Source organism: Macrotis lagotis, chromosome 1 (genome assembly GCF_037893015.1).
Source record: "Macrotis lagotis isolate mMagLag1 chromosome 1, bilby.v1.9.chrom.fasta, whole genome shotgun sequence".
NCBI classification, from domain to species: Eukaryota; Metazoa; Chordata; class Mammalia; order Peramelemorphia; family Peramelidae; genus Macrotis; species Macrotis lagotis.
In genome coordinates, this window is record NC_133658.1 from 319,929,178 (window position 1) to 319,955,681 (window position 26,504).

Consider the following 26,504-nt stretch of genomic DNA (forward strand, 5'->3'; position numbering starts at 1 on the left):
TCATCAAGGTGGAAATGACAGGACTTGATTAATGATTCGATATAGGGGTGGGGAGGAAAGAGAAGTCAAGGATGATACCTAATTTATGAGTCTGGGTGATGGTATCCTTAAAAGTGATAAGGAAGTTGGGCAGCTAGGTGGCACAGTGGATAGAGCACTGGCCTTGGAATCAGGAGTTCCTGGGTTCAAATCCAGCCTCAGACACCTAATAATTACCTAGCTGTGTGGCCTTGGGCAAGCCACTTAACTCCATTGCCTGGTAAAAAAAAAAAAGTGATAAGGAAGTTATGAAGAGAAGGATGGAAGAATAGAGAACAAGTTCAGTTTTGGACACAATGAATTTAAAACATCCATAGGACATCCAATTTGAGATGTCTACTAGGAAGTTGGAGGTTTAAACCTGAGATTATGACTATACAAATAGATTTGAGTCATTTTCAGAGATAATTGAAACTATAGCAGCTGATGAGATCACCAAATGAAATAGCATAGAAGCTAAAGAGAAGAGGACCCAGGAAAGAGCCTTGAGGGATCTCCACTTTTATTAGGTTAAGATGGATAAAGATACAGCAAAGGAAACACAGGAGGAGTGACCATATGAGAAGAGTCAAAAGAGTATTGTCACAAAAAGGTGATGAATAGTGTCAAAGCCTTTAGAAGACTGAATTTTAGAAAAGATAATTAATTAGAATTAGTTTTGTAAATTAAGAGATCATTAATACTTTTTGAAAAGTAGTTTCTGTTGAATGACAAGATTGTAAGCCAATCTGCAAAGAGTTAAGAGAGTAGGAAGAGAAATTGATCCAGGTTCAGAAGAAAGTTCAGGAAAAGGTAGCAAGAGAAAGGCTGCAATTGGCAATTCAGACATTTGGGGAGTAAGAATAGGAGAAGTACTAGTTGATTGGAGAGTACTGGAAGTCCAAGGCAATGGTAGTTGGAGAGTGAAGGATGTCATATATTCTGGTAACTCTGGAAGGGGGTGATGGCCACTTGGCTTTTTTCCTCTCCATTGCAATCATCCTGAAGGTAAAGAGGGTAGATACTACTACTACTACTACTACTACTACTACTACTACTACTACTACTACTACTAGCTAGCTAGCATTTATATAGGTTTTAAGATTTGCAAAATATTTTATATCTATTAACTCATCTGATCCTCACAACAATTCTGGGAAGGAAGTGTTATTATCTCCATTTTCTACATGAGGAAACTGAGGTTAAGAGATCAAGCAATTTGCCCAGGGTCATACAGGGAGTAGAAGATTTGGAACTTGGTTCTTCCCAACTTTAAGTTCAGTACTCTATCCTCTATGCCCCTAGCTGCAAAGAGAGTACTGTGAGGTTACTAGAGAGTGTAGTGAAGTGTGGTCCCAGGCTGCAACTAGATCAGCTTCTCTTCTTCTCTCAAACCCAAAATGTCATCACTCTGAAAAGTACAATGCAACAAACAGGATTATTATTACTGAGCTGTAGCTTATAAGGCAGGCAAATTCTGGGCTGGTGAGGGACTGTTTCCCCAAAGGGAAAATTTTAAACATTTCCTAATTAACCTCTTCTACTCCTCACAGTCACAGGGACTTTCTCATCCTATGGTCCTGGGTATGGATGTACATGTGTATGTATATGTATGTGCGTATATTTACACACATATATTCAACTACATGCAAAAATAGTTTTCAATTCTCTTTTTTTGGATAAGATATTGAGTTTGATGCTTTTCTTCCTCCCTCTTCCCTTGGCAACAAATAATCTGATATGGGTTATATATGTTATTGTTACAAACACATTTCCATATTAGTCATGTTGTTAAAAAAGAATCAGAACAAAAGGGGAAAAAAACCATGAGAACACAAAGCATATAACAAATTTTAAAAATAGAAAATAGTATGCTTTGATCTGCATTCATACTCCATCGTTCTTTCACTAGATTGTGATATTTTCCATCATAAATTCCCCTTTAGAATTGTCTTTGATTATTATACTGCTGAGGAGAGCAAAGTCTATCATAGCTGGTCATCACACAATATTGCTGTTAGTGAGAACAATGTTCATTTCACTCAGCATCAGTTCATGAAGTTTTTTCCAGGCTTTTCTGAAGTCTGTACATGATTTTTTTTAAGGATTTTTGCAAGGCAAATGGGGTTAAGTGGCTTGCCCAAGGCCACACAGCTAGGTAATTATTAAGTGTCTGAGGTCGGATTTGAACTCAGGTATTCCTGACTCCAGGGCCGGTGCTCTATCCACTGCGCCACCTAGCCGCCCCTGTATATGATTTTTTTTACAGAACAATAGTCCTCCCTTTATATAACACAATTTTTTCACCCATCCCCCTCAATTTCCAGTTCTTTGCATCACAAACAGAGCTGCTATAAATACCTTTGTACTTAAGGATCTCTTCCCCTTTTTTATGATCTCTTGGGATACAGACCTATTAGTGGTATTGCTAGGTTATGTCCTTGGTCCATACAGTCTCCAATGTCTCAGACAGGCCTTGAGCCCTGGGGATTGACACTGAGAGGCAGGACTGTTTTGATTCACTTGGAACCCTTCCCATCCTTTGGTGCTGGGAGCAGGCAGTTTAGGGGACTGTTGACAGATGCTCTCTATCTCCAATTAAGACCTGAGCTGAGCGTGCTCCTTGACTGGCAATGAACCTAAGTCCCCAGGCTATCCTGAAGCACAGTGACTAAAATTAGAGCTTCCCAGTATGGATAAGGGTAGTTTAGGAGAAGACACTTTTCCGGACCAGGAGGGCACAGATCAGGACCCTGGGTAACCTCTTTCAGCCTGTGCCTTCAGGAGCCTGTAGTCTGAGCCAGGTCTATAGGGGCTGCTCTCCTCGAACAAGAGCCTGAAAGTTGAAACCTCAGGGGAGAGTTGGGTCAAGGAGAGAATGTTTTGCTTTCAGGATCGGGAGACTTCGGCAACAGACCTTGATGCCGGATAGTACCACTCCCTTACTTCCTCCCTTTCTGCTTTGCCTCACCCCCCAAACCCACCTAACTCCATTCCTCCGCCCTTCGCTCTGCCTCAGACCCTAACCCAGCTCTGTGGTCCACTTGGGATCCGTCCCTAGTAGGAACGCAGGCGCTGACCCCCGCGCTGCGCGGGGCCTGGAAGCCCGCACCTTTGCGCCCCGCGCAGCGCACCTAGGCACACCCTGGAGCTGCGGCCAGAAGCGAGGCCCCGGCCTCCCCAGAGGCAGAGGCAGAGGCAGAGGCAGAGGCTGGGGGACCCAGGCCGCCCCGCAGCCCTTCCCTCCTCTCCTTAGCCCGGTTTTTCGGAGGGAGGGGGGGAGGGAGAGAGGGAGGGAGCCAGCAGCAGACCGGAGCTGGGCGGAGTGTCCCTGGGCCCCCTCCTCCCAGGGATGGGCGGGGGCGCTATTCCCAGCCGCTCCTCGAGGCAACAGCATCACTTTGCTGGGAGTCTTCCCTGCTAGGGAGCCGGGCCGGCGGCTGTGGGGAAGGAGAGAGAGAACACAGGAGTGGAGGAAAAAAAGGTGGGTGGGAAGAAGAGGGAGAAAAAAAAAGGAGAGAGAGGAAGGACGAGAGAGGAATAGCGGGGAGCAGCAGCCTCTTCCCCGGATTGCTGTCCCACTTTGCTCCTCCCCGGCCGAGTTTGTCCCCGTTGGTCAGAAGCCGGGAGCCGGGAGCCGGGCGCAGGGCTGAGCCGCCGGAGCCCGAAGCGGAATCCTCGCAGAGCCGGGCCCGGGGAGCTGGGCTTGGCTGCGCTCGCTCGGATCGGCTGCACCAGCTGGGCTGGGCAGGGCCGGGCTGGGCCGGGCTGGGCTCCCCGGCTGCCCCGAGAGGAGCGTGCCGGGCGGGGGCAGGAGCGGAGGACAGCTCCTTGAGTCCCCGGGGCTGGAGGCTCCGGCTGCCCTGGGACCTCGCCGCCGCCTCCCCTGCTGCCGCTCGCTAGCACGGCTCGGTCAGGTGAGTGAGTGGCTGCGCGCCCCAGCCCCGCGCGGCTCTCCCTGCGCCCCCTGCCCTCCCCTCACGCCTGGGCGAGGGCCGCGGCGCCCTGGGCAGCCGGGGGAGGAGGCAGGCGGCGGGCCGGGATGCGCGAGCTGCTCTCCTATCCGCCCGCCCAGCCGCTTTACCGCCCTCTCCCCGCTCCTGAGGGGCCCGCTGAGGCTGGCGCTGACGTGAGCCCGGCACTTTGGGGAAAGAAGGGGCGCCCGGACTGCGGGAACTTTAAATAAAATGGAAACTCATTAAAGTGCAGATAGGTGGAGGAGCGCTGCCTTCCTCAGGGCTGATCCAGCGACCCCAGAACACGCTCGCCTCTCTCAGCCGGAGCTGGGGTCGGGGTGGGAGAGAGGAAGAAAGGGGGAAGAAGAAGGTGTAGAGCGAGCAGGGCTGGGGGAGAGGGGGATGTGCCGTGCCGAGACCCAAACCGGGTGGGTTTTCCTCTCCTCTAAGGTACCAGAGTTAGAAGGGAAGAGGGGAGACTGGGTCTCTCATGTCCTAGGATTTATCATCCTAGAGGAAACCGCTTCTGGCACCGAAAGCTCCGGACGTATTCGCAAGTCAGGTGTTTGGCGAGGTTTTGATTTGTTTTATGGTGGGCTTTTTCTTTCAGGGAATGTGTGGTGTGGTTGGCGATATCTTTTTAATACCAGAATTTTATTTAGAGGTGGTTGGAGAGAATCTCAATAAGAAGAAAACTACTGGGATTATTTTCACTCCATATTTTTTTCTGTACTTAGCATTTTGAGCTCTACTTAAAAAAATATAGATGCCTTCCTCACCCCTAAAGATTTGCTTCCCCCCCCCCCCCGGGGTCTTCAGGCTAGTTTGATGCACATTTATATCTAACTGAATTTGGTTTGAATTCAGGAGGGAGTTCCCCTTGCTCCCCCTCTTGGTTGGGTGGGGAAAGCTTAGTGAAGTTGGACCTCGGTGGTCTAGAAAGAGGCACAACCTCCTAGGCATGTCCCTCCCCCCTCCCCCCCGGAGAGACTCTAGTGCTCTCTGGGAATTCCTAGCTCTTAATCTCGGGACCTAAAGAATAGGGAAATGAGCTGTTCAGTTTATATATATACCTCTGGTCCCTGGCGGTGGCGAGCCTCAGACTCAGGCGGGGTCTGGAGTCTTCTGCTCTACCAAGCAGAGCTACGGGGTCGATCGTTATTATGTAGCAAGGGGGAAGTTCAAGATTAGAGGGCTTGAAGCAGTACTTTTTTTTAATCACTCATTTTGGGGCATACTTTTACTTTCCCCAGAAATACTCGCTTTCTTATTGAAGCATTTTTTCCCCCTCTGGGTGCTTTTCCTCACCAGACCCCCTCCTTTAACTAGGTGCCCCTGAAGTATCTGTTGTTTCCAAAATTCAAACAAGAGCCTTCGATGAGAGAGGCTCCCTCTCTCGTCTTCCAGCTCACTTATTCCTACCAGAGAAGCAAGACTTCTCTCACTCAGATCCTTGTCATTTGAAATCTGAGCTGGGGTGAAACTTTCAGGCTGCAAAGGGGATGGGGGGGGAAGGTCAAAACTTGCTCTATGAAGTACAATAAAGTGCCTTGCTGGAAGTCTACGGATTCATCTCCACCATAAACAGTGTGATATATTGAAAGGAATACAGGTTTGGCAGTTAGGGAACCCCAATTGTTTTTATTAATATTAACTCACTATGTAATGATGCCCTGAAGAGAAAAGAATTTACAAATCCTTTCTTCCTGGGGGCCTCATTTGATAGTTCCTTAGGTCTCTTTCCAGGTCTGATAGTCAGCGATAGAGAATTGGTGCCCTAGCTTCGAAGTTGTTGCAGTGGAGGGACTAATAGCTGATGTTGTCTGACCCCTCCTCCCAATTGTACGTTTTCTTGGCTGCTCCAACTTGAATGGAAGGCCTATTTAAATTTTCCCAGATGTTATGGTTTCTTCAAATAGCAATGGTTAGTGCAGCTAGAGAACAAAGAGAGAGAGCTGCTCTTTGATGTTTGGACTGTCTGGTCCCTCTGGGGGTTGTGCTTTTACAGAGAGCCTCCTAGACCTTACTGCCTCTTCCAGATTCCACTCTAAGTAGCAGCAACACGGTGCAATAGGGGAGAGGAGAACAAGGTAGTTAGAAGGAAGTTCTGGATTTGAGTCAGAGAACCTAGATTTAAAAGCCTATCTATGCCAGTTACCATCTTGGTGACCTTGATCAAGTCACTAAACCTCAGTTAAATGAGGGAGTAAGACTACATGATCTCTAAGCTCTATCTCCTCTATCTCTGAATCTAAGATTCAGATGATCATTGAGGTCCCTTAGCGGGCCCAAGGTTCTATGATTTCTGGTTCCCAGGGTGGAAGGCTTGGAGGCACCTAGAAACAGAATAACTACTTTCCCTGCTCTGGGTGATACTCTAGAAGCAAAGTGTCCTTTGCTTCACCTTGGACTAATACTAGTGGGGAAGGGGGAGGGTGGGAAGAAGATACCTTTTCATAATTCTCTGTTCTGCCTTCCTGGTAGCAGCTTTGTGAGGGAGGGAGGATAAACACCCAGCTCCTCTTTTGAATTCATGAGCTTCTAAATTAAACTTTTGCCAACACCTGCTCCCTCCACCCAGCCAAAGAGAATGGAAGAGATTCTGGTTGCCTGGAGTTCTCAAAATGAGAAAAGTATATTTGTAGAATGACTGAGGAATGAAAGGTGAATGAAAGTCGAAGCTTTAGCTAGGAGCCTACTCTGTCATTCAAAGTGATATCTGGAGCTCCCATTTAAATCTGATGCCAGAAAATAACCAAAATCCAGCCCCTGAGAAATGGATAATCAATAATTGATTAACATGAATCACTTACTGGGTGAAGAATGTTCCTCCTTTCCTATCACCCAGATCATACCCCCTTGGGTGTGCCATGTTGTATAATGACTTACACTCCAAACCCAAACCCCTCTGCCTTGATGCTTCGACAAGATATTTATTTACCCAGGACCCAGACTGTGTGAGAGTGAATTATGTTTCCTCAGCATTGATTTTTTTAAAAGACCCCAAATTAAAAAGTCAAGGCTTTCTTAGAGTAAGGTCAAGGATTAATTATTTACATGGAGACATCAATCAGCAAGTGTGGATGACTTATTTATAAATCACCCAGGCTGCAGAAGGCAAGGCTCCTTCTGATTTCCTGTCATTGCCAAAACATAGAAGATCCAAGCTGGGCCTGTGTGACCTTTGGGTTTGGGAAAGTTTCCTGTCTACTGGCATCTGGAGGAAGATGCTTTGTAACTTGAGTTGCTTTCTGATGTGCCTTTTTAATCTTGTAAGCAGAATGTCACTTGGGAAATTTCATGCATATTTGCTGTGTTTCAGTAATGAACATTTACTGATTACAGGGCATCCAGGGAATTTAGCTTTTTAAACATTTATTCAAATCTCTGTTTATGTAAGCTAATAAGTCTGGTAAAGTTCAGGAACTCACTTTTTTGGGCCACATTGTTATTTAAAAAGCATTTTGGGGGCTCACCTCAGTCTTTGTCTCCAATTCATTTTTTTGAGAATGGTTTCCTTGAGATGGTCCTGCATGAAAACTTTGAGAAGATGCATCATATTGCTCTCACTCACAATTAATGCCAGAAATCAATTGCCTTCCATGCTTTTTATGACTTAGCTGATCACAGACAGGATGGCACTGTAAAAGCTTTTATTGCTATGTGTTGATTACTTCTGTGGTAGAAAGGAGACAGCTGAGGAAGTTTGCTGGGAGATGTTGGTGCTTGAGAATCAAATCACAAAAAGAGCACTTGTAGGGGCAGGAATTTTCTCAGAGCTTCTTTGTGGTCTCACCATAGTGCCTGTTCTAATGCAGACTCTGTCTGGTCTATTGGCTGGACACCAGAGGTACTATCTATCTCTACATGCTGCATGCATCTGTTTCTAGTTTGGAAAAACATAGAGCCCAACCTCTATCTCCTCAGCTCCTTCTCTGGTTTCTCTGTTGCAGAAATCTTAAAATTTCCCATCAAGAGGACATGGTAACATAACTTGGACACAAATGTGGGTAAAAGAATTCACTTTCTGAATGAATAATGAATGCTATTAGAATCAGTAAATATTGTTGAGGAGAATTAGCCCAACCATTAGTACATAACAAGTTACAAACTCAAGGTTAATGGAGTGGTTTAAGAAGGCAACGGCTTTGTCTTTGGGGTCTCTGCCCTATAATGATCATTTAAAAACTATGGGCCAGAACACACCATGACTTCTTTGCTTATAAATGGAAATTCTTTCTGCTCGAGTGTCAGAATGCCTAAGTGCTGGGGAAGTCTGTGTTGAGAGAGCAAACTATACTCTGAGTCCCATTACATGAGATGGAGCAGGCTGTTGTTATTGTTCAGTTATTCAGTCATGTCTGACTATTTGTGATTCTGTGGTCTTTCTTCCAATGTCATATCTTATAACATTTTGATATTGTCCATAGGGTTTTCTTGGCAAAGATCCTGGAGCAGTTTGCCATTTCCTTCTCCAGTGGATCACTTTCTGTCAGAATCCTCCACAATGATCTGTTAGTCTTGAATAACCCTACAAGGCATAGCTCATAGTTTAATTGCCCCCTTCATGACAAGGCAATGATCCAGGAAGAACAGGCTATAGAAAGACTATTTTGTATCAAATCTCACAGAGCAGGACAAATGAAACACATGGGTACCAACAAATGTAAAATTAAAAGGGCTAAAAGTAATATTCTCTTCAGCTTCCATACTTTTCAAATTTCTTGTCATAGACTTGTCACAGACACAACATTGGCCTTGAGATTGATCTTGAGCTGGAAGGAACCTTCAAGGTCATCTAGTCTACTCAAAATAAATGAGACATAAGGCTCCTATAGGTCACATATTGACTTAGTTTTAAAAAGTAATGTTGGGGTGGCTAGGTGGCACAATGGATAGAGCACTGGCGCAGTGGATAGAGCACCGGCCCTGGAGTTGTCAGGATTACCTGAGTTCAAATCCAGCCTCAGACATTTAATAATTACCTAGCTGTGTAGCCTTGGGCAAGCCGCTTCACCCCATTGCCTTGCAAAAACCTAAAAAAAAAGTAAGGTTATTTATATTTTATTAGATTTTAAAATTTATATTGTTAAATATTTCATAATTACATTTTTGAGACAGGGCTCTTTGATACCTGATAGTCCACTTCCTTCATTCTATACAGGAGAAATCTGAGGCACAAAAAGGTAGCTAGAAGGCTTCTTGGATACAGTACTGGACTTGAAGTCAGAAAGACTTGAATTCAAATCATTCATCAGACACTTAATAGCTATGTGACCCTAGATTAGTCACTCAACTTCTTTGTTTCTTCATTTGTAAAATGATGGATAATAATATCTACCTCACAGAATTGTTTGAATCAAATGAGACAATATGATATGACTCAACTTAGTGAGGTTTTATGCTATTAATAATGGTTTAAAATTGCAGTAAGACTTGGAACCAGATTTGTAAAGCACTTTTCAGACCTTAAATTAAAACCTTTGCAAATCTGTCATTTGTCACTATAAAAACTCTGCTATTATTATTATTATCATGATCATTACCATTATTAAAGGTCACACAGATGGAGAGTGGCAGAGCCCAGATTTGAGCCTGAATTGTTTGACCCTGAGCACTATTAGTAGAAAAAATATGAATTGTTTGTATCAGGAAACAGGGAAAGAGCCTGTGGGAGGCCTTGCTGGTTAACAATGTTCTTAGGTTAGTTAAAAATTCAACTTTAGTCCCAGGCTTGGGCAGGAGAGGGGAATGCCTATGTTCACATCAGTTGACAAGAAGAAACAATATTGATTCTCTCTCAAAAGCAACCTTTTGGAAAGTCACGGTTTGTACAAACACATTCCTGGGGGTCTGGGCTCTGCACGTGTGAGATCATACCAAGGCAGTTTCCTGGTTTTCATTCTCTCCTTATCTCTGTCACCTGATTTCCCTGGTTTTCTTCAGCTAAAATTCCACCTTCTGCAAGAAATCTTTCCCAATCCCCCTTAATACTAATGAGGAGTTAGTGTCTTCCCTCTGAGATTAACTCTAATTTATCTTGAGTGTAGTTTATTATTATGTGGATGTTTGCATGTTGTTTCCCCCTTTAGACTGTGAGCTCCCTGAAAACAGCAACTATTTTTCTGTCTTTTCCAACACTAAGCATATTGTCTAAGTGCATAGTAGGAGCTTAAAAAATGTGTCTTGACTTGGGTGTAAGTCTAATCTTACAAATATTTATTAAATGCCTACTGTGTTGAAAACACTGTCCCTAGGATATAATGGGAGGTGGAGCAAGGGTGGGAAATGAACATGAAAGTTGATGAAAGTCATGCTGGAGTAGAGTGGATTACAAGATTGCCAATAAGAGTCATAACTAAATCCTCAGATGATTCTCTAACTGTCCAGTGCTGAGCAGAGGACTGGAATGTCTTTTCTCTCTGGATCTGGGAAGGTCGGTGATGTGATAGAATAGGTGTATGAAAAGTAGTACACTGTCTGACAACATCTTTCTCCATCCCACTCCTGTTCTTTTAGGTAATTATCACCTTTTATATTTCTCAATTGTGTTGCTCCTAGGAGAAAGGGAAGGTGCCAGGCATTGTATTAAGGTATTTACAAATATTATCTCATTTGATCATCATAACAACCCTTTATTATTAGTGTTATAATTGTAGATGTTATTATTATCTGCATTTCACAAATGAAGAAACAAAGCACTCAGAAGTTAAATGACTTGCCTGGGATTACATAGGTAGTAAGTATCTAAAGCTAGATTTGAACTTGGGTCTTTCCTGATTCTAACCCTAACTCCCAGACCTTGGCACCATTCAGCTGGCACTCTTTGAGTGGTGTCTCAAGTGTCTTTATATTGAATTAGACTAGACTGAGATCGGGCACATTCTTCTGTGGAGATGAGATAAATATTTATAATGATGAATGAGATATTTATAAAATGTTTTGCAAACCTTAAAGTATTATATACGTTAGCTCTGTGGTGATAGGGGTGGTGGTGGTAGTGATGATGATGGTGATGATGATGGTGCAACCTGATGTCCTACCCCCCTTCTCAAAACTCCCACACTCAAAAGAATAGTGTCTTATCCTGGCCTCCTCACTCATTCCTAGTTAAGTCTTTGTATTTAAAGGCACAGAGATCTGTGCCTTGCTAGAAGACTGGATATGGAGTCAGGAAGGCCTGAGTTTCAGTCTTGGTTCAGATACTTTCTAGCTTTGTGATCCTGTGCTAATAGGTCTCAACCTCAACTTCATCTGTAACATGAGGATTGCAATTGTACCTAACTCACTAGGTGGATGTAAGGCTTAAATTATATAGGATGTGTAAAGCACTTAACTGAACTTAGACTGCTGTACGAATATTTCTCAGAATTATTATTTGTTGTGATCTGCAACCTGTGCTGGTTGGGAACTTGCTTTCATGAGGGAAATTGGCAGAATGTAATGGTAAATGTTTAACCATCAGCTCTCCTTTGTTTGAGTCACATCTAGCACATATCACCAGTAATAGGGGATCAAATGCAATCAATGCTGGAAAGGCAATATCCTATTCCTGATAGAAGTTATTGTTTCCCTAGAGATCCCTCAAATCCAGCAGCTCTCCAAGGTGCTGATTCTGATCTCTAACATCTCATCCCACCCAATATAAAGCTCCTTCTGTTTGTGCATGTAGATATTCTTGGTGTTGACTGGTTACATGGACTTCATCCTTGTCAAAAGTAGCAGAGTGGTGTTATTGAAAGGACACTGGATATGGAGTCAGAAAACCTGGATTTGATTAAGCTAACTAGCTGTATGACCTCAGGCAGATCAGTTTCTCTTTCTCTGGGCCTCAGTTATGCCACCTATAAAATGAGGAAGTTAGATTAGATAAAATGAAAGTACCTTTTAACTCTGAAGCCTATAATCCTGTGAACAGTTCCTGCCCTTGGTATCCTCATTCTCTTGATATTCTGTTAGATTTTCTGGCTTTTGTGACTCCCCATGTTTCATGCATTTCATATTTTTACTCCTTCATCCTGACTCTCTGATTTGTAGTACAAGATTCTGACACGAACTGGTGGTCTTTCTTTGCTTTTCCCTTGATATACTCCTTCTCATTTTTTCCTCCTCTCCCCTCCATTTCCTTTCCCCCATGTATTCGTACAGATTGAGAAAGGTGATAGTGCTACCCTTCTCTGCCCTCTTCAGATCACGTCTGGAGGATTGTTTAGTTATAGATGTCATATCTTAGGATAGAGATACCTTTTCTTTTTCTTTTCTTTCTTTCTCCCTTCCTTTTGCCCTTTCTTCTTCCTTCCTTTTTTCTTCCTCCTTCTTTTCTCCTTCTCCTTTTCTCTTTCTCACTCTTTTTGAGTCAGGGTCTCTGGTTATTGCTTTGGCTATATCACTCACAGGATGATCCCACTACTGATCCACATTGGAGTTTTTGCTCTGCTGTATTTTGGACCTGAATTGATTCCTACTTCCTAAAAACAAATAGCACAATGGATAGAAGACTGGATATGGAGTCAGGAAGGCCTGAGTTTTAATCTTGCCTCAGACACTTTCTAGCTTTGTGATCCTATGCTAGTAAGTCTCAACTTAGTTGGGCATAGTGGCCCACACCTGATATTCAGGGAAGTTGAGAGCTGGTGCATTGATAAAATGAGATATTTATAAAATGTTTTGCAAACCTTAAAGCACTATACACATATTAGTTATGTGGTGGTAGTGGTGGTGGTGGTGGTGGTCATGATGGTGGTCATGATGATGATGCTGCTGCTGTTGCTACGGCTGCAGTTGATGCAACCTGATGTTCTGTCCCCCTTCTCAAAACTCCCACAGTCAGCAATGCACCAGCTCTCAACCTCCCGGAATATCAGGTGTGGGCCACCACGCCCAACTAGGTGAGTTCTTCTTAAATTGGAGTGTGTCTAAAGAAGGGTAAACAAGATGATAAGAAGACTGGAAATCCAACCTACAAGAATCAGTTAAAGGAACTAGGATTGATTAGCCTGGAGAAGAAAGATTAGTAGAAGAGCAAGGAACCTGATTGTTATCTTCTTGTCTTTGAAAGATTTGAAGGGCTATTGTGTAGAGAAGGGAATAAATAGACTATTCCACTTGGTCCTAGAAAGGAGATCTAGAAATAAGGGATAGACAACAAAGAAAACTAACATTTTTAGCTACCTAACATTTTAGAACTGTTCTGAAATAGAATGAATTGGTTAAAAGGTAGTCATTTTAAATCAACAGAGGTCTTCAAGCAAAGGCTAGGGAACCACTTATCAGGGATTCTATAGAGGGGATTTTTGAGTTTGCTTCCAAAATATAATCTGTGATTTCTTTTCTTCCTTTCCTTTTCCTCTTTTCCCTTGCTTGGATCCTAATCCCACCTATTACCCTATGAACCATTCTATGCCTTCTTCTACCTTCCTCCCATTCTCCCTCTCACATTCTGATATCTCTTATGGCTAAAGAGTTTACTTGTGAATTCATTAAATTTCCTTTCACTTCTGTTCCTTTTTTCAGAAACATTTACTTCTTCCTAACCCAGCTCACGTTTTGGTTCACCTTCTGCTCTGGTCCCTGGGTTCTTGGGCAGACAGAGTGATGAGTCACACTGCCCTATTCCCACCACAGCCCTATTCCTGATTTTGTGTTCTGAGAAGAGGAGGCTCAGAGAGACAGTGAGAGTATCTGTCACATGGTCCAGGTCACAATGACCTTGTCCTATCACTCACCACAGTTCTGGGCAGGTTCCATGGTCATGATGAATGCAGGCCTAGCCATTCCTCCTCCTCAAATCAGGGCTGGAAGACATGTGGGGCTACTTTGTAACTGAAAGGGAGAAGTGAACCAGGATGGGCTGAGTTGATGGACTGAGAATTGTTCAGCATCTTTCAGCTTTTTGGGTAACCCTGGTCCTCATAGGCTCATAAACCTAGAAATGGAAGGGATTTAAGAGGTCATCTTGATCCAGTTGCCTCATTTTACAGGTGAGAAAACTGAGATTCAGAGAAGTGAAGTGAGTGATTTGCTCAATTCATTTAGAGAGTATTAGAGGTGAGATTTAAGGTCCTTTGATGCCAGTCATTGCCTTTTTTTTCACTATAGTGTTTCTGTGTCCTGGGAGTTTGGTCTAAACTAGGCTTTCCTTTAGTTTGAATAGACCCTTGCTCCTTTGACAATCCTGGTGTGACTATGTGTTGTATGTGGGGATGGGGCCAGGGTTTAATAACTTAGTCTGGACTAGAAGTTACTCTGTTTTGGGGTAGCTGTAGTCTATTGTTTTCTTCTTATCCCTAAGATGTAAGGATATTTTCAATATCTCCAACAATACATTGTTTAAAACAAAAACTTCCTGTCAGATTATCTTTTAAGCTGAAAAGCACCATATTAGGCACCCCAGAGAGCTTTCTTCAATTTAGTAGGAGTATTATCAAGGAAATAAAGCAAACAGAATAGCTCAAACCACCACAAATAATTTATCAGAAGGGTTGAAACCCCAAATACAAACTGACACTCTAAATCAGGGTCATATTTGAGGCATGACCTCAAATAGAAAACATTCGTATGGAAAAAACCTCCATTATTTTGGTAGAGTTAATATTATATGGACAGCTTACTCTAATTGAATTCTCTGACCATTCTCATTGTAGCTTTTTCAGTCTCTTTCATGCCTTTGTGTTTTTATACATACTTCATTCCCTTTCCCTTGGGGTACTTGTATGGGGTTCTCCCATACTTGTGCCCATTCAAATTCAATTTATTCTCCAAGTCCCAGAATAAGTCCTGCCCTACCTCCTCATCTTCTGGCAACCTCCTATTATTGCTGAAGCTATCACTGAGCTTTCCCTTTCCTGACAAGTCTAACCCTTTGCATTTATGATTTATTCCATATTTTTTAGCAGATACCAAAAAAAATCTCATTTTTTTCATCTATAGAACCAAACTCAGGACACAAGTGGATCTTAGTAAGGTCAAATACAAACTCCTTTAATTAAGCTCCTTCACAACCTGATTCCAACCTTTCCAGCTTCATCACACCCCCCCCCCCCCTTTCTTAATTTTGACTAAACTGGCTTTCTGGCTATTTCTCATGTCATTTCTTGTTCTCCCTCCATTTATCCCCCTTGTCTGGAATATATCTTCTCTTCAATTTTGTCTTAAAGAATCCCTAGGTTTCTTCAAAGTTTAGCTTCTATTTCCTTCTGCATGAATCCTTTTTTGATTCCATCTTCCACATACATACTCATGTCTCCCCCCCCCAATAATTTTTCTTCTATTTAATTTTTATATGTTTATAAAATACATTTAATTGCTTTTGTTTTGCCTCACCTCCATTTCCTGTTATATTTTTCTTTCAACCTGCTTCCAAAGAATCTTCACTTATAACAAATAAATTTTTTAAGATGGAAGAGTACAGTAAAACCAACTACATAGTAGAAAAGCCTGATGTTATATATAGTGTTCTACATCCATAGGTCCCTAGTCCTGTATTGCAAAGAAGTGATTAAGGGGATACTTTTTCATATCTCTTCTTTGAGAGAAGCTTGGTCAATATAATTTTGTGGCATTTAGTTTCAACTATTTTACTTTGTGATTCTTTTCATTTATATCATCATATTCATTGTATATATTATATCTGGCTGTGTTTATTTTTTATTATTATAAAACTTTATTATTATTATAAGGTTTCCTATGTTTTTATGAATCCTTCATATTTGTCATTTCTTATGGCACAGTAATATTCCTTTAATTTCATGTGCCATATGTGGTTAGCTATTCACCAATCAGTGCCATCTACTTTTTTCAGTTTTTTTTGCTACCACAAAAAATGCTGCTATATATGTAGTCCATAATATACACAAATTTAGTTTCACTGTTAGAATAGGAGGGAAATGTTTCTTTTTTTCCTCTTTATATCTCTAACCTCTAGCCCCAAGTAATAGATGCAGTATAGTAGCCCATGGCATGCAGTAGGTACTCAATAAATATCTGATTGATTGACTTGAATACAGTAATCCATTTCACTTGTACATGTAGATATTCCATTCAGCTGATATTCAGTGACTGGACAACTGTCTGTACCCCCAAATGCATCTCTGAACATTACTATTCTCTTGTGCTCTACAAAAATCCTTTGAGCTCAGATTATTTCCAAAGTAGGTGTGAATTTGTATTTCTCTGGGGCAAGTCTCATTTTGCTATTTCCTGCCTGCAGTTCTGGCCTCTTTGCTTGTATTGACATTAATCTTCCTTCTGCCATTATCAACACTGTCACTATTCCCACATTTTGGGTCCTATCTATTCTAGCAATAGCAGACTCTACAAAGGTGATTCAACTTCTTATGACTTCTTCAGACTCTAAATGAGAACCTTAAACTCATCCTTAATTCCAGGCTCTCTGCCTCACCACAGCCACCATAGTTCTTCTACCTCTGATTTCCCCATCAACCCTCACCAGGCATGATGGTGCCCTTCAAGCTTGACCCAAACTTACTATCACCTTTCATAAGAGTGAAAAGTGGACCCAGAAGAACAATATGTACAATATCTGCAACTGTTCACATAAAGACAGGTTTTGATGATAATCAAATCCAGATAAAAATGATAGACAACTTTCGTGCTAACTAAAGTTAAGGTACACATATTTTCTATTAACAAATGGTAAAGTTGCATATTCTTTTATGCTGAAGTTGCTGTCTATTTAGAGGATATAATTGTATTTTTCAGGGTTTTTAATGATGTGTTAAAATAAAATTGATCAATTCAAAAATAACAAGTCTCATTGTACCTACACAGAGTTTTAGCAGTTACAAAACATATTTATATCCATAAGACCATAGATATAGATTTCTAAGTAGGGCTGTGTTGGGGCCAACTCTTAACAAGTCCAATTTAAAATTTTTAGCATCTGTATCTCAGAAACTGGCAAATGCTACAAATCAGGGCCATGATTTAATTGTTTTTTTGGATTATCTAGACTTATGAAGCAATGGAGAAAATAGGAATAATGCAGATAAAATGTTAAAGTGGGTAATGCTTACATTCCCACCCCACCTCCCCTTCCCTAGTAGAGCTAGTTGTCAACTATTTAGTAGCAGAGTACTGACCAAAATGACCAGAGGTCATCTAGTTCAAATTTTCATTTTACAGAAAAAGAAATAGAGACCCAGGAAAGTTAAGTGACTTGTGCAAGGTCACAAGAAAAGATCTATCCTTTGACTTCAGGGCCAGTGTTCTTGTCATTATATTTATCTCATTTAGTCTTTACAACATTCCTATTAGTACAACAAGGATTATTATCTCAGTTTTACAATTAAGGAAAGGGAGTCAGAGAGGGGAGGAGATATGAATCTATATCCCATTGTTCTCAGGACCCATTAGATCTTGAGCTAACTCAGGAACTACCCTGAAACAAGGACTTTTATCCTGGATTTCTGGAAATATTTCTCTTTTCACTTTTCTACTGTAAGACATTTTAAGCCTATGTTTGGAGGCAAAATGTACCACTCAGAAAACAAAATGCCCACTTTAGTTACTACCACACTGACACTTGGACTTTTAGTATTTAAAATATGAATTGGAAATCTCACTGTAATACTGATGTTTTTTGTTTTTGTTTTTCCTTGAAAACTGAAGGCTATAAAATTCAAGGAGCCTTGTTAGTCAGAATCCCAATCATTGACATTTTACTGAATCTGACTGCATCTTTTTTGTCTCTTCCTAGACTTGATATTCCCCTTTTCTCATGTACTCTCTCTCCACTGCTCCAGAAAGGAGGGAGCCAAGAAAATACACAGTACTGTTCCTCATGCAGTGACCTTCCTGCTGATTATAATTCCCTGGACCGTCTGGGGCTGGTTAACTCCAGCTGGTAAAGTGAAGGAATGCCGAGGTCATGGGCATATTTCTGTGTGGGTCAGGTAGATTTGTTAAGCTTTAGTAAGAATGGGAATAAATGAGGGCAACTTCTCTCCACTAGGGAAAAAATAATTCACATTACATGTCCTAGGAATTGTGGGTCATCTGTGTTTATATATAAAAAGTGAGATTTTTGTGTAGCAGGAGGGAGGGATAGCTGCTGACTGATCCACAAGTGTTGCAATGGAATGGATATATGACAAATTAAAGGGTCTAAGGCCTACAGAACAGTATGTATGTATGTATGTATTGTAGGAAGGGAGGGAGGGAAGAAAGGAAGGAGGGAGGGGAAAAGATGACATGCCAAATTCTAGGAATAGTAAGTAAGCAAAAAATGTGAAATAAATCTGAAAAGGTACTCTAGAATTAGTATGAAAGGTTTTAAATGCTAGGTTTTGAAATTTGTGTTTTATTCTAGGGACAATAGGGAAATATTGATATTTCTTGCACAGGTGAACAAAATAATCAGATCATGCATGTATTAAGAACATTATTTGGGCAGCTGTGTGAAGGATGAATTACAGTGACTGGCAAATAGTACAGGCAAGAGAGAATTGCCTAGAATAGGGTAGTGACCTTGAGGATAGTGAATCTGGATCACTCATGAGAGATGTTCCAGGAGTGAAAAGTGACAAGATTTGACAACTGCTTTGTGTATGGGAGTGAGAAAGAATGAAGAGTCCAAAATGATTCTTCCTGAGTTTGCTCACTGGAGTGAGTGATTGATGCCTTGACTCAAGTAGGGATGTTTGGAAGAGGATGTTTAGGGGAAAAGATAAGGAGTGCTGTTGGACCATGTTGAATTTGAAATGTCTGTGGGACATCCAAGAGGTGTCTAACAGGTAGTTGGTAATATGAGACCAATTCAGGAGAGAGAGAGAGAGATTAGGATTGACTATATTGATTTGGGAATCATTTATATAAAGGTGATAACTGAATCCAAAGGTGCTGATGAGTTCACCAATGGAGAGAGAGTAGTAAAAAAAATGACAGAGATCAGAGCCTTGGGAGATAACCAGGTTGAGGAAGTAGGGAATGAATTATGATTCAACAGATGAGGTTCATTAGTTTTACTGTCTTAGCTTCTGTTTATCTTGTCCCTCTCTAGTTGAGAAACTCATCTCACCTCATGTACTCTCCCCTCATAATTAGAGGAGGAGTACTTTCTCTATTACTCCTAAGAAGCAATAGTCAGACTGGGTAGGGAGAGAATCAAAGGAGAGCAATGTCATGGCAGTCAAGGGAGAAGAGAGTATCTATAAGGAAGGGGTGTCAGTATCCAAAGCTTACAGAGAGATGAAAAAAAAAGAATTTTACTTACTCAAAATACTTGAAATAAAGGTCTGTTCAAAGTCATGTGTTAGCAATCCAAGAAGACTTTATGGAAAAGGTGAATTGTGAGCTAGTATTCCAAATCAAACATGAAAAGGAATTTGAACTGATTTGAAAAACCCTTGAAAGGTGGGTGTGGATGGGGAGGGGTACTGGATGTGCCTAGAATACCAATACTTTCAAATAAGGCCCCCAAGTAAGAACCATGATGTGTATGAGAAGATGGAGAAGCTAAAGAGAGTTTGGAAAAAAAGCAGTACTGTCTTTTTATTTTGTTTTGAAGACAGATTAGGAAGATATGAATTCTTTTTGAGATAACTAATATGAAAGGCTTATCAAAGTTTTTTTTTAAGCTCTCAATGCTTTCTGAAGAATTGATTTGAAGACTTGGCAGATTTAAGGAATCATTCAGCAATGTTTTTATGGATCGATGCTAATTTGATGCAACAGACCTGAGCACAGTGCCAATTGACTGTCAAACCAATATTAACTGCATGCTTCTCTCCCAGTCTTTGCGGATGGACAGCTCATAAAGATGCAAACTTGACAATTATTAGGCTTCTCCTTGGCGACTTCATATGAAATGTTTATCAAAAACTACATAAATATCCCTATGCTTTGAATCATCAAGAATCTCTGGGAACACTTGAGTGAGGCCTGGCTTCTGGCATTTAATGTCTCTTTGAGCAGCACTTTAATGTCTCTCTCTCTCTCTCTCTCTCTCACACACACACACACACACACACACACACACACACACACACACACACACACACGGTGTTGCAGGGAACATCTAACTTTGGTGATTAGAATCCAAAGTCATCAATAAAAGGTAGGCATGTATAGTCCTGAAGGATTGGGAGCCACCTAGGAGGGTAGTTCTCCACCCTGGAGAGGAGCCTTCTCCTAGGCGGCTCCCAATCCTTCAGGACTATACATGCCTACCTTTTATTGATGACTTTGGATTCTAATCATCAAAGTTACATGTTTCCTGCACAGCACTGTGTGTGTGTGTGTGTGTGTGTGTGTGTGTGTGTGTGTGTATGAGAGAGAGAGAGAGAGAGAGAGAGAGAGAGAGAGAGAGAGAGAGAATGAGAGTGTTTATTCGAGAAGAGAAGCCATGCTGTGGAACTCTGGGGCTCGAATTTCTCTGGAGTCACGGGATGCACTTAAGGAAAGATAACAAGCTATGGCATAATAGACTAAATTGTCAATAGAGCCCTGGCCAGTTAGCTAGATGCTCCTCTCCTCCCACAAATTTGGTATGCTAGTAATCTGATTTTTTTTTTTTTGCCTTTCTAAACTCTAATGGTTACCTTTGTTTACTTTAAGAAAACAAAGAGTCTGGATAAAAGAAATTTTTATGATCTAAGGGAGGAAGGGAAATCATTAAAAAAAAGAAACCTCTTGACCCTTCCTCCCTTTTTTCTATCTAGTCTCTGGATTTGATTATTAAATTTTTGCTAGAGGACAGTAAAATGTTCTCTTTTTTGAAGGAGATGAAGTAGATTTAGATCACTTCTTGTACATTATCATCATCTGTCATCCCAGCTAGGGGGCTCATCTGGTTCATTCCAAGTTGGATGGAATAGGACAGAGTTCATCCTTGGGTTAGATTTAACACAGAGGCATCCAGGTCTTCTGGGTGATGAAAGGGGGGGTCAATTACCTTTTTCTGATCAAAGAGGTGTTCTGGTATCCCAAGTGATGTGTAGTAAAAAAATGTTCCCACAAGACCACCTTCAACTTGCACACAACAAGATTCCTGGAATATGGAAATCTCTGTTCTCCAGGGTCCCCAGAGTATATTGAATGATTATCCCTGACTGATAAATAATAATCTATCTCTGGTTGTAAGGGTCTGATATAAAGTCAATAGGGTTGAACTCTTTCACAATAAAATGCATATCTTCCCACCCAGTTTCTCCATGTGGCATCTCTGATGGTTTCTTCATTTCACATAAATACCCAGAGGGACCAAGTACCCTCCTGTGTGGCTCCAGATCCTGGAGAGGAGCCTTCTCCTAGTCACTTTTGGTATTCTTCCCTCATCACTGTTCTTTTGACCTGAGTACTCAGTAATGGTACTGGAACTTCCAAAGTGGGAGCAAGAGAAGAGGAGAGGAATGAATCAGAAGAATGTGTCTTTCTTATGAAGAACTTATGGTACACAATGACTCTTCACCTTGGAGAAAATCTTTTCTCCATCCAAATATGGTCAGTGTTCTTCAGTTGAGAAGTTAGAGGGATTTGTAGAAGGGTATTTAAAAATAAAAATGTCAAAGCCCATAATTTCTCCTGTCAGTGAAACCTGGTGATGCTTCTCAATAGGAAGAAGTAAGCTAGTGGAATATTATTTTATATACCACTTTAATTCCTTAGCTTTCATGATCGCAATATTAATTACTAGCATTTAAATGAAAAATATGGGAGAAGGAAGAAAAAAGTATACCACTCTCTTTAAACACAAAGCTTTGTGGAGCATTTTTCTTTCTTTTTTTTTCCAGAGAGAAATTTGATCTTGGGCATATGTCAGGGCATTTTTTGAAGTCTGTGTTACAATATCAGCTCGTTGCAAGCTCAGAGCTTCATCTGGATTTCATAAATATTGTATGGGCTCCATCACCATCACCTTCTTCATCACCATCTCCAGCTAACTCAAGAGCCATCCTTTCCTCTACTCCTCCTTCTAACCCCCACCAGCATGTGCATACACACACGTGTGCACACACACACACACACAATTGAAATCCACTGCAGAGTTGTCACGAAAAGCCAATTGGTGATATTTCAATCAGAATGTTCTTATAACAAATTCCATTCAAATTCTCTCTGAAAGGGAGTTAAGGTTTCATCCTGCTGCTTAGAGAGTGATATGCTAAATCCCGCTCCCTGGGACCTGGCAGCCATCCAGAGCTTTGTAATTTATAGTTCTCCTTCCTGATGCTGACGGTGACCTTGGAACCTTACTACCAGGGAGATTTCTTAAGTTCACAACACCATCTTCTGTTCTCCCTTGTGAAATCCTTGCCTATCCCTGAGTGCCCCTCCCCAAATCCAACTGGTTACAGTACACATTAAGAAAAAAGAGGATATAAACAGAGGCTGATTAATACATCGGGGGCTGTGTGAAGAGCTCAGTGGCAGGTAATTGGGAGATTGTTTGTTGCTGGTGACCTTTCCTCTAAAATTTATGTTAGCAAGTAAACAGTCAAAAATTGTGTTCAAAGGTGGTTTATATCTGACAGAAACTATTAGTTGGCTCTGGAGCACTCCATATCACAAGTATTCCCTAAAGGAAGGGAGGCAAGCCCTCCACTACAGTTCATAGCTATTTCTAGATGAGGAATAAACATAATAGCTAAAATTTCTAGTTTTGCAGATTCCCATCAATAGCTGCACTGTTGTACATGTAAAGGGGGTAAACTTGCACAATTATAATCTGTATGAGTCTTTTTGACAGGGTGATGGGGCTCTCCAGAGGAGGACACTGTAGATATGTAATTAAGAGAAGTTATAGTGTCTAGATGGGTGATGTAAACATGAGTCTGAGATGGGGAGCTGTCTTTGGAGTCAAAACATCAGAGATAAGCCAGTTAGAGGAGAGCAGAGCATCATGTCCTACTTCCTCATTGCCAGTTTGTCAGCCAAACCTGAGGGGTATTTGGAAACCACAGAAGAGAGCTTATTTGATAGGTTTCTGAGACCAGAGTTCATCTTTGTAGTTTTTATATTTCTTCATTCTGTGGGAAGAATTGATTGGTTATTGAGAGGCTTATCTTAGGAGGCAACAAGGTACACTGATTTGAAAAGTGGGACACGGTGGTCTCTTGAGGTCCCCTCCTGGTCTACATCTATGATTCTGGTTTTCTATGATTTCTAAGAATGGAGGATCTTTTTAGGGAAATAGAATGGGAAGAGAAAATACTGCCCTGAAATTTCTCCCTGCCCTGCTTTAGTTATGGGGATGAGACCCCCTGAGATGGGATGATAAATTCTGTACTTCCTTTGGATACAGTAAAAAGTCTGCCTGCTTTGTCAGCTTTCCTAAGAATATGGTATATTGCATGGAAATTGGATGCTAACAAGATCTGCATGGATAAATTAGACTCTTAACTTTTTATGTTATTACAAAATTGGAATGGACTCTAATGACAGTAAAAATTAATGTTCTGTTTCAGATAAATGGCACCGACATTGTTGAATTCTCCTGATTAGCCAAAAAAAATAAAGCTGTGGCACATCCTAGAGGCTCTCACACCTCCATCTCGATGTAAGCAGCTTTGTCTTAAATATGTGAACAGTTTAGAAAAAGAGTGTGTCTGTCTTGAAAGCCATATCATTAAAATGACAAGGGGTAGCGTGTCGCTTCTGAACAGTAGGGAGCCAGCATCCTTAGATGAATTCTCTGCCATGCCTTCCTGGCAATCAGGACCAGAACTAGACCTACCATCTTTAGAAAGACTTTCCTGACTGCTCTAGCTCAGAGTGAGTTCTCTCTTTTCTGAACACCTAAAACTGTTCTAGTTAACACAGTACAATGTAAAATATACTTGCAAAGATTTTTGCTCTTTGTCATCTAGCACAATGTCTGGCACATGAAAGATACTTAAATGCTCCATCTCACACCTGTCTTTCCATCTATGAGTTAAGTGCTGACTCCTAACCAGACTGTAAGCTCCTCAAGAAACTGAATTTTGTTTTTACTGCTTGACCATCTAAAGGATTGGGTTTTGGGTGGATAGAACAAAGAAAATGGTTGGTTAATTGATTGTTGTTGGTCTCTGATCCTTACCCAAAACATCTAATCTGAGACTCGGGTTGTTCCAGTGGGGATCTAGTCAGTAGCAATTCATTTCAAGAAACATTATTAAGCTTACTTACTACATGCTTGGCAATATACTTGGTTCTAGGGATACTTAGGCAAAGACAAAATTATTGTTCTTACCTTTAGGGAGATTGCATTCAGGGTAGTGTAACAAACCAATCCCCAGGGTCTTAATCTTCTTCCCAGAGACACACATCACATTGATCTCCCTTATAGAGCACAAATTTGGGTCCCCTCTCTTATTTGAATTGAGTGTCTAGCCCAAGCTCCCTTTAAAGAACCCATTTTTGTTCAATTATGTAATGTTTGGAGATCTGGTCAATGATATCTCTGACCTTGAATAAGTGAGCCAGTCTCTGAGAGACTTGCCTTTGAAGTAATCGTTTCATTCCTAAATATCCCTTAGACTATCTGGAGGATTGGGTAAGATGTGTAAGGGAATAGTGGTAGAGTCTATATACAGTGGTATCCCTTGGAGATGTTAGCCTCTCCCCTAGGGAGAAACCTTTAAAGGTCTCTGGGGGGAAAATTGGGAGCCAGAGGCATCCTACAGTGAACCCCAACAGTGGGATTTCCATCAGATTTCCAGGAATGGATCAGGCTGTTTTATCCCCAAGAGTAATTTGCATTCATTTCCTGAGGCTCCTCTTTAACTGATGTAGATCTAACAAACCACCAAAATGATTTCTTTTGACCCCTCCAGAGCCTGTTGATTTTTCAATTGAAAAGTTTCTTCCTAAATATTTCCCAAAGGAGCTCCAGTCACTTGTCCCATACCTTGACTGAGAAACTCAGGACTGTTTCTTCCTCTCCAACCTGTTCCAAGGTGTAGTAGCTTTAGGGTGTTAAATTCAAATCTTGCCTTTGGCATTTAGTTGTCTTTAGAGTCCTGGGCTAATGACTTTGTCTCTTTGACACTCTATTTCCTCATCTGTAAAATAAGGAAGTTGACTAAAATGATCTGTAAGTCCTCTTGCAGTTCTTTTATTTCTCCTTCCACTTGTTTCCCAGAAGGAACTGCTGATGCCAGGTACCATGAGATTTCTCCATTCAAATGAGTCATCTCTTTCAGACCATACCTGCTAAACTCATATAAGACCAGTTGAAGCAGATTTTTATGAGAGCCCTGGGAAGTACCTGGCCAAAGATAGGCTGCACATGAGGCTTAGACATGTGTAAATCTCAGGGGTGTGTAGGTGGAAATCTCAAGATTCTTTGAGAGATCTTAGAATGTTTTCTATCCTTACAAGAAGGCACACAAAATCCTCATTTTTCTGGACTGTGTTTTCTAAATGGCATATTTTGACATCTCCATAAGTGAGGCTCAGGTACAAAATGGTCCTTTTTAGACTGGGAGCTTTAAAAGCCTTTTGTGTTTGTGTCATGGACCCCTTTGGCAGTCTAATGAAGCCTATGGACCCCCCCCCTACACAGAATAATGAATTTAAATGTATAAAATAAAATATATTCAGTAAGATGACAAAGGAAAACAATTGTGTTGAAAGTTATCCAGGTATTTAAACAATAACAACAGCAACAAAAACAAGTTCTCAAATCCAAGCTAAGAGCCCCATTTTAGACTAACAGATTTCATTTTGATCCTCTCTCTCTCTCCTAGTTGTTAAGAAAGACTTGGAAAGCCCTTTGCACAAGGCACTGGCTAAATCTTGAGGAAGAGGAGTGGACACCTATGCCCTAAAGGACTAACGCTCTTTTTCTGCATAGCTTTTTTACTCAGGAAGCTATGGGGAGAATAAACAGCTAGTGCAGACACTGCTCCTCTTTAGACCACACACAACACTTTCTCCCTCCCTCCCTTTCTTTCTCTCCCCCCACCCTGTCTGTCTGCTCTCTCTCTCTCTCTCTCTCTCTCTCTCTCTCTCTCTCTCTCTCTCTCTCTCTCTCTCTCTCCCTCCCCCCCTCTCCCTCTCCCCTCCCCTCCCCCTCTCCCCCTTCAATCACAGGGCTAGAGACTGAATTCCTGTTTCCAGGTCCATTGGTTGCCATTGCCTCCCCTCACCACAATCCAGCACATCAATTGTAGGCTGAGTCAGACTGAGAATCAATCAGTTTCCCTCCTTACAGTACAAGGGCTAAGCAGCTCTATCGAGGATTCACATGATGCCTCTCCCCAGAAAAGATTCATTAGGACTCCTTCCAGTCCTTTCCAAGAAATCAAACAAGGGGTTTATTTTAAAAGCAAATTTGTTGTCAATTCTCTCCTCCTGCCCCCCTTCCCCTACCCAGTTCTAAGGCAAGATATTTTTGGATTTTCTCCCGGGCTTTCCACAGACTCCACAGCTCTCTATCCTGGGCTACATTTTTGTTTTTCATTGCTTTCAATCCTTATGAATTTGTCAAGGAGGCAGCCTGGACTAGTAAAATAGAATGCTGGGCTTGAACTTAGAAAACTTTGGGTTCAATTGTTGTCTCTCACACTTATTAGGTGGCTGACCCTG

The 26,504-nt window shown here is 41.5% G+C and overlaps 1 protein-coding gene across 1 annotated transcript in view; it reads left to right on the plus strand.

Annotated features, from left to right (window-relative positions):
* Nucleotides 1–3,863: 3,863 nt before the first annotated feature.
* CHST8 (carbohydrate sulfotransferase 8) overlaps nucleotides 3,864–26,504 on the plus strand; it is a 217,743-nt gene continuing 195,102 nt past the window's right edge. The window contains exon 1 of the mRNA XM_074211494.1: nucleotides 3,864–3,935. The gene's annotated coding sequence lies outside the window, so the exon portion shown is untranslated. The remainder of the gene's footprint in view (nucleotides 3,936–26,504) is intronic.